This window comes from Pelophylax lessonae, assembly GCF_965119305.1.
Source record: "Pelophylax lessonae genome assembly, chromosome: 1".
Taxonomy (NCBI): Eukaryota; Metazoa; Chordata; class Amphibia; order Anura; family Ranidae; genus Pelophylax; species Pelophylax lessonae.
The window spans coordinates 324,246,275-324,261,061 of record NC_138768.1 but is presented as its reverse complement, the minus strand read 5'-3'; the positions used below and the strand labels follow the sequence as shown (position 1 = coordinate 324,261,061).

Genomic DNA, 14,787 nt, shown 5'->3' with positions numbered 1-14,787 from the left:
TGTATATATGTGTATATATATATATGTTCTATTTGCTGCAAAATCTCATTGACCAACTCAGGCAAAACGGACACCTAAGCAATATCTAGTAAGTTGATGTCACCATCAAGTATGCTAGCACCTTTATCCAGCTGTATTCAGTATCTTTAATATTTACCACTGACAATACCTGCAGGTTGCTCACCACTGGTTCTCGTTGCGGATCTTCTAAGATTTTGAATAAGCATCACCGAAAACGGGTCAAAATGTATGTATTTACTATACCGTTATTATATAACCCACCATATGAAAATATATGAAAATGATGAGAATCCTGATATATATGTCACTATCTCTACAGACTTGGTGACACTAAACCCTTGACAAAGGCTACCCTGTTAGCCGAAACGCGTCGGGTCAACATTTTTGATGAAATCTCTGTGATGCATCCAAGCAACCCAGCCTGGAGAAACAGAGTCCTTTTTCATCAAAAATAAAAGTCACACATACTGCACCATTGTCACGGAAACTCTTTTTCCAAAACTAGCATTTTTCATGCACCTTGGGTCTGTAACCCAAACACCAAACATCACCACTAATGTCTTTTAAATATCTTTATTGTATATACAAATTTATCCACAATAAATTGTCATTACAAATTTTATACAACTGTGTATCCCTCACTTGCCCGTAAAAGTCCCACCTCATGGCCTGAGAAACCAACCCATACCCCACACCAAACTCTAATAGGGACGGAGGCAAAACACAACTACAAACTCTCCAGAGATCAACAAAAAAAACCTCTCCATAGACCATTGGATGGATAACACATCCACTTTTCTCACGATCCCTGGAAAGTAAAAAATCTTCAAAAAACTTTTTCTTATACCCCATAAGGTCGCTCAGCAGGACCTTAACAATATCCACTATAAGCAAGCTAGGAGATCCATAAACTTCCGCCCTCCAAGGCATAGAGCCTATTGGAGAAAAGGAAAATCGCATCTCCATAGCCAAACCGTCTATTGTCTCAACAATAGTCGATTCAAGGAAAAAACCCCCTCATTGATAATCATGGAGGACAAGCAGGACGGAGACCTAATGGGAACTGAATGGGAAAATCTAATGTCAGCCATCCAGAAAAATTTCCAAGGAAATGAACAACAAGATTCAGACATTACATCACTATTCAACAATCTCAAAAAACATCTTGAGAGAAAAGCAGCCCTACATTGGCACATAAGATCTTTTGAGAGGTACATAACGGAGGAAATCAACCCTGCTGGTTTGAGGATACAAATATTCCCAACGATGGACAACATCACCAACCAGATGAAAAAAGACTGGGAAAACGTCTTGAACGAGTGTTCAAAGAATCTAATGATATTACTTCAAGAGGAATACCTACGCCAAATAAAAAGTTTAGAAAACGATATCAAACTTATCTACGAGAAACTAACACCACTAAAAAAGATTACTCTCTACAGCGAACAAGAAAAGAAACTCAAACAACATCTTGAGGAGTACAGCAAGGAAATACTAAAAAAGAAGGAGCAAAAATACTGGAGGGACAAAAACGCATTCAGCCAAAACCGAGCCTACAAATGGTCTAATCCCAGACAAAACAGAAGAACAAACTACAGACAACCTAGAAATGCAAGACAACAATACTCATCAGATTCCTCCTCCTACGCATCAGGAGCTGAACAAAGAATGATAAGAAGGAGAGATGTACAGATCCCCCCACAAAATTACGAAACTGAAGATAGAGAAGAAGAACCCTACACCCTCGAACCTACCTCAACAAATGAAGAAGAAACGTCAGCACCCCAGAAAAATCATCAAATGTTCACAAGATCATATAAACCCAAGCAAAACCCTCCAAAAAAACAGAAAGGTTTTTTAGGGCAAACAGACCCAAAAACTCAGACGAAAACACAAAAACAGACAAAACCATAGAGATGGAAGGCGTAACCATCATAAACCTATCTCCACACACGCTAACCAAAGATCAAACAGAAGTATTGACATTAGGCTTATCCTTCTGTCCCAACAAAACATCTGATACGTTTGAAATCATAAAAGATATCAATTTATTCGCCCGAAAATTGCTCTTCAAAACAATGTATCAAAAAACACCAACGACAGAAAAACCACCCAACTTGACGGCAGCCGAGCTCAGAGCAATCAGAGACCTGAATATATTACTGGAAGAAGGAGGCCTGGAGGACTGGCCAGACGAAGACAACCAACCAGAAGGAGATGAAGACGAAGAGGAGGATCATACAACTCAAGAAAAAACAATACCAGATTTTAAAAAAAGATCCCAAAAATTTCCTCCACTTAACTTGAATCCAGCGATTGCTCTATTTGTTCGCGAAACAACCAAAGACATAGAAAAACTAAAACCCAAAAAAGATTACAAGACAAATAACCTTACCAGAAGACAAAAAGCAGCAATCAAAGAACTACAGAACCTTGAAGGCATTACAATAAAACCAGCCGACAAAGGAGGCAACATCGTACTCATGAGTAACGAAAAATACAAACAAATGTGTCTAAATATCCTGAATAACCCTGTCTGCTACAAACAAATATCTCCTGTAATGATCAACTCCTTCAAAGAAGACTTCTACCAAAAACTAGATAGAGCCCTACAAGAAGGGGCAATTACACAAACACTCTGGACCTTTATGAGAACCAAGCATCCTAGAACACCAACCTTCTATGCACTCCCAAAGGTGCACAAAAACAAACGAAACCCACCTGGAAGACCCATTATCTCAGGAAACGGCAACATAACAGAAGCCACAAGTCAGGTCATCGATGCACACCTCAGGCCCTATGTTACAACACTACCTTCATACATCAAAGACACCGTACACCTCCTACAAACACTAGAGGGCATAATCATACCCAAAAACGCTTTCCTAATCACGGTGGATGTGGAATCCTTATATAGCAACATCCCCCATAAAAAAGGCATAGAAGTTATCAAAAAAATATTAAGTCAAGGAAGCAACAGCGATTTAAAGTTCAATAACTTCATTATTCAAATGCTCGAATACATTCTCCACCATAACTTCTTTACCTTTGATGGAGTCTACTATCTACAAACATGTGGCGTAGCGATGGGCACAAGTTGTGCCCCATCCTACGCCAACATATACCTAGGAGCATGGGAAAGAGACTTTCTAACAAAAGAGGAAAACAGTCTATATACCGACCATATCACACTATGGCAACGATATATAGACGATATCCTGATAGTATGGGACGGACCAGAAGAGCTAATTGAGGGATGCCTGAAAGCAATGAATACAAACAACTACAATATGTTCCTCACACTCAACTACAGTAATCATAAAGTTCCCTTCTTGGACACCTGGATTATAAAAGAAAAAGAAGGCGCTATACGAACAACTCTATACAGAAAAGAGACAGCAGGAAACACGATCTTACATGCCACCAGTTTCCATCCGATACCTCTCAAGAAAGCCATCCCGTATAGTCAATACCTACGACTAAAACGGAACTGCAACCTAGATAAAGACTTCCAGGATGAAGCAAGACTCTTAACAAACAGACTACTCAAAAGAGGCTACACAAAGACCACACTAAGAAAAGCCTACAATAAAGCAAATCAACAAGAAAGACAACATCTCCTATTTCCAACTAAACAAATAAGTGGCAAAAAATATAAAGAAAAAGAAAAACAAGAACAAGACAACACACGGATCATACTAAGATACACCAACGAATATCCCACCATAAAAAACATTCTCCAAAAACACTGGCCAATCCTTAAAGAGGACCCCAAAATAAAACACCTGGTCTCCGAGAATCCATCAATAACATATCGCAAAGCAGGCTCCCTACAACAAAACCTCATACACAGTGAATTTAAAGAAAACATCAAAAAAGACCCATGCAAAACTAAAGGAACATATCCTTGTGGATCATGCGCGCAATGCAACGTCATTAAGAAATGCGTGGAAACCACATTACCAAATGGGGAAAAATTTATACCAAGACACTTTGCAAACTGCAAAACAAAGGGAGTGATCTACTTGATGACATGCGAATGCGGAGCATACTACGTTGGGAAAACAAAACAAGAAATGGGAAAAAGAATTGGAAAACATGTAAACAGTATGGATCTTTGCAATCCCGACCTTCCACTAGGAAGACATGTAGCGTATCAACATGGCTACAAAATGCCCAGAATAAACTTTATGGCTCTAGACAGAATCCATATCCCCCATAGAGGGGGGGATTGGAACAAACGTCTCCTCCAAATAGAACTACGATGGATACAGCGCCTAAAAGCCACCGTACATCCGGGTCTAAACGAAATAGCAAGCTATCGCCCCTTTCTGGAAGGTTTTGTATCAGGAAAAACTGATTAAACACCAAAACCTCCCAAAAAACCCCCAAAAAACCAATAATAAGCCAAACTCACCTCACGGTCCAAATTACTTAAAAAACCTAATAAAATGTACAAATACCCCCCCTTTTTTTCTTCCCCCCTTCCCCCCTTGTTTCCCCCCCCCCCCTCTCTCTCTCCCCTTGTCTCCCCCCCCCCCCCCTCTTTTTTCCCCTCCCCCCCCCCCCCCTTCTTTCCCACAGGACCTCCAAACTCTTGTTCTCCAGAATACAATGAGGCCCCCTTCCTTTTGTATATATTTTTTCTGCTGTTAAAACTCATGATACTAGATTATACACAAATATACTATTTAGTCTTATTTATTGTGCAAACTTTCAAATATATGTATATTATATGCTTGATATAACTCATTGACCCCTGATGATAAAACTATTCAATCATGAAGAACGCACCCGGCACGGAAAGCCCCTGTGCAAACCAGGGGTTAAACTTGGAACCTCGGAATATACCATCTTCCGCAAAATCCCCCTCCCGGGATTTTAGTTCCTCCCTCCCGTGTCGGCGGCCAATAATGTGCGACCAGTCCCCCTGATGCGCGCGCACTCCACTAGCGCGTGCGCACAACAAGGGAATGACGTCAGTCACACAGGAAGCTCCGTACGTGCGGCACACAGTGCGCACGCGCGAAGGGCTTTAAAAAGGCCGGGGAATCAGCGTCTCCTCACTTCACCCTCATACCGAGGGAAGCGAGGAGACAGAGCGGACGCAACTTGCAGACTACCTGTACAAACAATCGTAAGTGTTACCCACCTTGCCAAACTAAGAAAAGCACCATACTTGGCGCCATTCGCCTGTGTCTAAAACAAGTTAAATGTCATTCCAGTATCAAACACCTGTATAAAAGACATGGACTTTGAGGACGGCTGCATTTTTTGCACCAAAAAATAACTTACAATTTATCCTGAACCGTGTTTGTGTAACACACCTTGTAAGTAGTGGAAAATGTATTTTCCTTGTACCTCCCTTCTTTAAACATCTTAAATACCAATTTCTCCATATATTATATACCCACAGATTGGCCAAGCCTTCAGATATACATGTGAGTGTATGCGGATATATATATATATGTGCATGTGTGTACCTCGCTGTATGTTTATGCATATATGCGTGTATATATGTGTATATATATATATATGTTCTATTTGCTGCAAAATCTCATTGACCAACTCAGGCAAAACGGACACCTAAGCAATATCTAGTAAGTTGATGTCACCATCAAGTATGCTAGCACCTTTATCCAGCTGTATTCAGTATCTTTAATATTTACCACTGACAATACCTGCAGGTTGCTCACCACTGGTTCTCGTTGCGGATCTTCTAAGATTTTGAATAAGCATCACCGAAAACGGGTCAAAATGTATGTATTTACTATACCGTTATTATATAACCCACCATATGAAAATATATGAAAATGATGAGAATCCTGATATATATGTCACTATCTCTACAGACTTGGTGACACTAAACCCTTGACAAAGGCTACCCTGTTAGCCGAAACGCGTCGGGTCAACATTTTTGATGAAATCTCTGTGATGCATCCAAGCAACCCAGCCTGGAGAAACAGAGTCCTTTTTCATCAAAAATAAAAGTCACACATACTGCACCATTGTCACGGAAACTCTTTTTCCAAAACTAGCATTTTTCATGCACCTTGGGTCTGTAACCCAAACACCAAACATCACCACTAATGTCTTTTAAATATCTTTATTGTATATACAAATTTATCCACAATAAATTGTCATTACAAATTTTATACAACTGTGTATCCCTCACTTGCCCGTAAAAGTCCCACCTCATGGCCTGAGAAACCAACCCATACCCCACACCAAACATGTAAATGAGGAAGTGCCGTTATTCGGCTCTCTTTAATATCTTTAAGAATTACTATTTATATATCTCTGTGCAGCTTGGATACCTGACATTGTTTATTTGTTTATTTGGTCACTTCATAATTCTGTTGAAAATGTCTGGTTTTGTTGGGGATGACTGGAACACCTTGATGGCCAATTATCTGGACGAATATGAGCACAAGGAGTTCATTGAAACCGAACTGACCTCATTGATGTTCCAGCTATCCAAACTAGTTGAAAAAAAGTCTACCCTCTTCTGGCATTGTAAATCTTTCCAAGATCACATCCAAGAGGGTGTCACCCCGTTCGGCCTTAGAATACAGGTGTTCCCCTCTATGGAGGACATAACGCCTAATTTCAGGGCAAAATGGGAGGACACTCTACAGGCATGTTCAGGATCTCTTATGAGACTCCTCATTGAGGAGTACTCTTCAAGAGTCAAAAAATTAGATATTGACATTGCTCAAATTTGTCAAAAAATACAAAGATTTAAGAATCACAAAACATATGTTGAAAGAGAGAAAAAACTAAAAGATCATTTAGATATATTCAATAAGAATATCTTAATGAAAAAACAAAAATTTTTGAATAGAAGCAAAAATATTTCACAACAGGGTAAAGCCTATTTATGGGCACAGAATAAAAATATTTACAACAACGCTAAAAGGGACAATCCTTCCACTTTTATTCAAAAAGATATATCTATCGACACTAAGATCAAAACAAATGATCGCATTAAACGCCCATTTCAAGACAATTTATCTTCTCAACAAAGAAACAAAAAATCCAACTTACCCTCAAACAAAAAAGATAAAATTTCTTTATTCCCTGCACATACCCAATCACGTGAGACACCATCACTTCCATTATCACATCAATCTCAGGATTTAACCATTCCACTTCCACCTACTAGCACTTCTACAAATATTGAGTTACAGGATTCCACTTTTTTAGATCTTACCCATCAGTGAGCACTCCAACTCACACCAGCCACGGACACTCTATCCCCTTCCCTGATTCCAACACTACCACTTTAGATCACGTTCCCTCTTTAGTGCAGGATTTTTCTATTATTAACCTATCTCAATACACCCTCACCAAAGCAGAAACAGAGATCCTTCAAATGGGTCTCAGTTTCTGCCCCACATCCAACACAAACAAATTTGAGGTTATAAAAGACATACATTTGTTTGCACGCAAACTCAACCTAAAACTGTTATTCTATAAAGATAATAGTCAAAAAACCAATAAGGACCCTGTTTTAGACATGCTGATCTCCTTACTAGAGGAGAATGAAAATTTAATCGATCGGGTTGACTTAGATGCGCTATTATCATCTGCGTCATCGGACAAAACCAATGACAACACAAGTAGCACAACACTTAAAAAGAAATCGGATATGTATCCCCCCATCCAAAACCAGAACATCAACGCATTTCTTAGGACTGTGACCAGTGAAATCGATAAGATGAAAATTGATTCCATCCCCCACACCAATATTTCCCCCCAACATCGAGAAGCCATAAATAAACTTTCTAACAACAAAAATATAATTATCAAACAAGCCGATAAGGGGGGCAATATTGTTATAATGGATGACACACAATATATACAGATGTGCATCCAGATCCTTAATAATACCAACTGGTACAGACGCATCACTTCCACCATTGTAGCTAAATTTTACCAGGAATTCTACCTCCTGACAGACCAAGCATACATGAATAATGTCATCACCAAGGAAACTTGGGATTTTATTAGAACCAAATTCCCTAAAGTACCAACTTTCTATGGACTTCCTAAAGTCCACAAGAATCCTACCAACCCCCCTGGTAGACCCATCATATCAGGGAGAGGATCCATATCAGAAAATGCCAGTCGCTTAGTCGACAGCTTTTTACAACCCTTCGTGCAGGAACTCCCTTCCTTCACGAGGGATACGATCCATTTTCTGAGTAAGGTTGAAGGCGTTCCTGTTTCCCCCACAGCGATACTTGTTACCATCGATGTAGAAGCTTTATACAGCTCTATACCCCATGAAAAAGGTATATCTGTAATTCAACATATTTTTTCACGTAAAACATCTAACAATGCATATAGTGAGTTTATAATTAACCTTCTACGTTTTATCCTTACACACAATATCTTTATGTTCAATGGCTCCCACTACCTCCAGGTGCAGGGCGTAGCGATGGGCACTTGCTGTGCTCCATCCTACGCCAATCTGTACCTGGGGGAGTGGGAGACATCCTTCCTAGATGATGAGACCATGTCAATATACACGGACCACATCTCTTTGTGGACCCGTTATATAGATGACGTGTTCCTCATCTGGGAGGGTCACCCTGAACTGTTACATACCTGCGTGGAAAGGATGAACAGGAACGAATTCAATCTGCTCTTTACGATGAATTCAGATCCTAATCGCGTGACATTCCTAGATGTTGAAATCTTTAGAGGAGATGATGGCACTCTACAGAGTGAACTCTACCGCAAACCAACAGCGGGAAACACCATTCTCCATGGTTCAAGTTTTCACCCTGAACCATTAATCCGATCAATCCCTACAAGTCAATACCTACGCTTACGGCGTAATTGTAGCGATTTACAGTCTTTCCAACTTGCGGCAAACGACTTACGTCTAAGACTGACACGAAGAGGTTACTCTAAAATGTCTCTGAAAAGGGCATACAAAAGAGCCCTCCTTAGTGATAGACGGGAACTTCTTAATCCTTCCAAAAATCAGAACACCAAGGATAGTAACAACATCAGGATAATCACCCCTTATATGTATCAACATAAAAAGATAAAAAATATAGTGACCAAACATTGGCACTTATTAACATCCGACCCAATTTTAGGACAATTTTTGTCCAAGACACCGGGCTTTACCTTTAAGAGAGCCCCGGCACTTCGGGACAAACTTGTTCGAAGTGAATTTAACAACGATGATGCGATATGTTGTAAATATAAGGGTACATACATCTGTGGTTCATGCCATTATTGTGGCTATATGTTGACAAGTAAATCCCCCATCCTACCCAACGGTCAGACTTTTAGAGCAAGACACTTTGCGAACTGTCGCACGATCGGTGTCATTTATCTACTCCTATGTACATGCGGATGCTTTTACATAGGAAAAACCAAGCAGGAGTTCTGGCGCCACGCATACCGTCACATTCTTAGTATGCGCAAGTCAGACCCTGAGCTTCCCCTAGGGCGTCACGTAAAACTAGTACATGGGGGGAAAATTTCCGAGAATTAAGTTCCTTATTTTGGATCGTATCCACCCCAGCCCGAGAGGAGGAGACTGGAACAAAAGTCTCCTCCAGCTTGAGCTGAGGTGGATACATATGCTAAGAGCGACAGAGCCTCCTGGTCTCAATGGAGCAATGTCATTTAAACCCTTTTTAGAAGGGTTTTCATCAGGAGGGATGGAAAAATAATTTATTCTTTCTTTAACACCAATCTTTTACATCAATAAACTTTTTCACTGTCCGTGTTTGAGTTTGCGCAGGATATATTCTGTACATTATAGTTTTCTTATATATAGAATTGTTAAAGAAGTAGCTAATTTCAAGCCAGAATTTACCGCATATTATATTTCCACTGCAGCGAAACTATTATCAATTGTACTGATATTGAGTAAGTATCCAATATTTTCACTGTGTTGGTAAACTTACAAAGTTAGCCAATTCTAAGGGTCCAACTCTCACATAATTAATTTTCAATATTCCCCCTATTTGTTTTCTTCTGTTCCTTTTTGTGGCCACCCCGGCATGGGGAGACAGATCGCCGTTATGGCGCTCGCTGTCTCTGGCCGGCCCTACCCATTGCAGTCCTCTGCACACATGGGTGGGTCTAGCCAATCGTAAACCGGATGCGCTTTTTCGCTTCCGGTTACGTGACCCGTGCCGGTGGAACGCAGGCGTCACTTCCGGTTCCGCCCAGCGCCATGACGATTGTCATGCGCAATGTATAGCGGGGCGGTCCTGACGCTTGCGATCCAGGAAGCCCCATAGGCCGGGCACCAGCTGCTGCCGATTGGGACCAATCAAGGTAAACATTTAAACCCCTAGATTCCCTGTATGTGTCCACACTTCCTAAACCGTGTCTGGTCGATACCCATATGTGGTAACTGTGGGTTCTACAGCATTCAGGTAACTATAAGCCATCCACATTTTCTATGACACTCTGGTGAATACTATTTTGACCTAGGTGTCTATTCTTGGTGACTATTACTAAGCCCAAGAAACTAATGAAGACATTCTATATACATATGTTTTTTCCTTGTAGTTGGCTCCCAGTGTCAGCTTCTTGGTGCTGCGGCCTAATCTTGGGACCTCAGGTGACCACAAGAGCTAGGAAAACGGGGGGCTTCCATATAAACAAAATAAGTCTTACATATTGGTTTCCCCTAATTTTTTGGGATATATGAACATCAGTGACTGTGGATCCACATATGCGGTTATTCGGTTTTGCTTTTAGCTACTCTACAGGCTCTTCATGTATGACAAGAATAATCATGTAAGTGTTCCCCTTTTTTTCTGTTTAACTGTCTGAGAGGGAGAGAAAGAAATAACAAATCTAACAAATATATTTGTATGACATCATGCCTAGAATGCAACAGTCACATTGTATATGATGATTTTATGTAATATATACAACAGGCTTAATTATATTGTTGTCTTTGTTATTATTAGAAAACTTTCAATGTGACCCGTCCCTGAAGAAGGAAATTGATTTTCCGAAATATATTGGACTGACATCTTCACCATCTCACGGTCACGATTATATATTCTTGATGCATACATTTTGCCTGTTATGTTTTTAACACTTATTATCCTATGTTTGTCACTTTAAATAAACAATATAATTTTTGCTTAGATCTTTTGAATCTGTTTATCTATGTGCCTAAAAAATCCCAAACGTAGGGGAATTTTCTTCTTTATTCGGCTCTCCTCGCCTCACACTGTCAGAGTGTGTGGCGAGGAGAGCCGATCAGCGGCTCCTCCACAAAGGGGAGCACAAGACATGTAATCAGGGCACTGATGATTAGTGTCCTGATTACAACAAAGTAAATTAAATGCACAAGAATCACATAAAAACATGGCACATCAGTTAACCTAATCAGTGCCAGTGCTCATTAGTGATGTCAGTCAATGCCTGTCAGTGCCTGCTCATCTGTGCTGCACATCTGTGCCCACCAGTGCTGCCCATCAGTGCCCATCGGTGCCACCAGTCAGTGCCCATCAGTGCCACCCACCAGTGACGCCTATCAGTGTTCATTAGAGCGGCATATTAGTGCCACCCCAGTGCCACCTTGCCAGTGCCCATAAGTGCCACCACATCAGTGCCCATCAGTGCAGCCTATTAGTGCCCATCATTGCCACCTCATCAGTGAAGGAGAAAAATTACTTATTTACAAAATTTACTGACAGAAACTAAGAACTTTTTTTTTTTTTTTTCAAAATTTTCTGTCTTTCTTTTTTTTTTTTAGTTAAAAAAATAAAAAAAACCCAGCTGTGATTAAATACCACCAAAAGAAAGCTCTATTTGTGTGAAAAAATTATAACCTTTTCATTTGGGTATAGCATTGCATAATCACGCAATTGTCATTCAAAGTGTGAGAGCGCTGAAAGCTGACAATTGGCCTGGGCAGGAAGGGGGTACAAGTGCCCAGTATCTATTGCACTATATAAGCACATTGAGCACATTATGTATATACATTTTGGTGATGAATCATGCAAAAATTGTATGTACTTTTGCATTTAACCACATGAGCTCTGAAAAGTTTTTCCCCCTTTATGACCAGGCCATTTTTTTCTATTTAGGACTGCTCTTTTTAACTGGTATTTGTGTGGTCATGTGACGCTGTACGCAAATTAAATATATATAATTTTTTTTTTTTTTTTTTTTTTTTTTTTTTTTAGACAAATAGAGCTTTCTTTTGGTGGTATTTGATCACCACTGGGCTTTTTTTTATTGTATAAATAAAAAAAAAAAAAAAAAAAAACTAAAATTGTGAAAAAAAAACAACAATATTTTTTAGTTTATGCTATAAAACTTATGTGCCTTTAAAAAAATTTGAAAAATCAAATTTCTTCATAAACTTAGGCCAAAATGTATTCTGCTACATGTCTTTGGTTAAAACAAAACCTAATGTATTTTGTATTGTATTGTAGTGTATTTTGATTGCTTATAGCGTCTACAAACTATGGTATACAGTATATGCTGGAATATTTTTTTCTTTTATTTTTTTTATACTGGAAATGTTGATTTGAGACTTATAGAGGGAACTAGTGCAGTGGGCAATCTGAAACAGGAAACAGGCAGTGATTATACTATGTGAGTGCATTCTTTTATATGCTTTTATTAAGCATGTCGCCCCATGAAGCAATTATTTTAACTTTTCTTTCTTTTAATGGTTGACGGAGAGTGATAGGTGGAGAATATGACTGCTCTGGGGAATCAAGGCATATCGCCTACATAATATGTGCTGTCTGACTATCTAATACAATTATGAGGTCACATTTAAAGCGGAGTTCCGGGCACAGATGTCATTTTTTGATGAACATACCCCCGGGACAGTCAGGGCTAGCACATTCCACAATGGCTAGCCTCTGATCTGTCCTGGTTCGCACTTACCTTTTAGAAGAAATACTTACTTAGAAAATTTCTTCCACAGCGTTTCCATCTCTCTTGTGGGCAGCTGAAGCCGGCGCGGTCCTCTTCTGCGTCTTCTTCTCCCAGAATGCGCCGCACTGGCCCCTCTCGTCACTTCCGGCGCGGCGCCGCATTCCTAAACAGCTTCTGGGCATGCCCAGAAGCTGTTTAGCAGGGGAATGCGGCGTCGCCCGGAAGTGACGAGCGGGGCCGGTGCGGAGCATTGATTCCTGGGAGCGATGACGTTTAGCTCCCAGGAATCATCGCAGCGCAGGAAGTGACGGGGTGAGCCGCGGCTCCGAGGGAGGAAGCAGTCAGAGGTGAGTATTTACGATCTTCAATAAAAAGGGGAGTAAACAAAAAAAAAAAAAAATAACTATCCAATTCCTTTTCAGGTTAGGTCTACCTAGCGGAGGGGCACAAAAAAAATTGTTTTTGTGCCCGGAACTCCGCTTTAAGGTGAGTGGTTCACTGATTGGGGGTGCCTGGGAATGGATCAAGTGAACTGCACAAAGGAGGGTGTCTTCCATATTCTATTGTGGAATAAGTTCAGTCTTTTGCTTTATACTGTGCTGCCACCTAGTGACAAAAGAGAGAAGGACTGGGTGGTTTTTGTAGTAGTAAAACCATATTCTATGTCAGTGTGCTTCTCTAAAACAGTAATACACAGAACTATCATCTGTGACCATATTGTTCATCTGTAGAGATACCATGTTATTACTGTCATCCCTGGATATTGTGAATCTACCTTTAATCGCATCTGCGTAGTGTTTGGTTGTACTGTGTATGCGACACAACCACTGTAATCCTTTTCTAGGGGCCTGCCTGACCCAATGGATCCAGTAGCTGCTGACAGAGAATCCAGAACCTTTACATGTCAGTGTATAGGAGCTCCCAGGCTTCACTGCAGCAGGATCTGACTGCAAGAGTTGTTGAGCCAAACAGACACCTGAAAATAACACATCATCAATATATCATCCACAAATCTCTTGTAGTCGTAAACCTCAATAAAATGTCATCAGAGCCGTATGGGTAAATGTTCAGTAACTTCCTACCTGTTAGGCATGTCAGTATTAATAAATTCCCAATAAAAATCTTCATTTCAGGAATAACTCTGTAAAGTTTAGATTTGATTTCTAGACCTGGGTCTGCTGTACTTTTATTCTGATCAGAGTTGTAATACTTGGAAATGTCATATCTTTATTTGCATATACCAGCAGATATCTATACCACTGACTGCTAATATTATATGTATATTTAAGTCAGAGATGACTATAGCTCACAATACAGCACAGTCTGTCTATTGAAAAATGCAGTCAATATACATGCACTGGTATGGCTGAACCCCTTTAATATGATTAGTACTATTGTTTGCTCAAATTCCTCTTTCTTCACAAACATAAAACATTTTACCCCCTTCATGATCAGGCAATTTTTTAAATGAAAAAAGAGTGAAAATTTAAAAAAAAAAAAAAATGTTTACTTCTCTTATAAAAAATATCTAATAAAAATTGTAAAAATCAAAATTTCTTCATAAATTTAGTCTATTATGTATTCTGCTACATGTCTTTGGTAAAAAAAAAATCTCAAGTGTATATTGATTGGTTTGCGTGAAAGTTAATTATAGCATCTACAAACTATGGACAATATTCTGGAATTTTTATTTATTTATTTATCTTTATTTATACTAGTAATGATCAGTGACTTGTAGTGGAACTGCGACAGTGCGGTGGGCAGTCTGACACTAATTGAACCTTGTGGGAACTGGCTAACTGCCACTGATATCTCAAGTGACACAAATACAGAAATCAGTGCTAATATTATACACTGACACTGTACTAATGACAC

General features: G+C 39.7%; 1 long non-coding RNA gene across 1 annotated transcript in view; it reads right to left on the bottom strand.

Moving 5' to 3' along the window:
* LOC309566282 overlaps positions 1–14,081 on the bottom strand; it is a 41,995-nt gene extending 27,914 nt beyond the window's left edge. Inside the window, exons 1-2 of the long non-coding RNA XR_014225861.1 lie at positions 13,995–14,081; positions 13,519–13,888 (exon numbers count right to left, since the gene is read on the bottom strand). This is a non-coding gene — a long non-coding RNA (uncharacterized lncRNA). The remainder of the gene's footprint in view (positions 1–13,518; positions 13,889–13,994) is intronic.
* Positions 14,082–14,787: the final 706 nt, after the last annotated feature.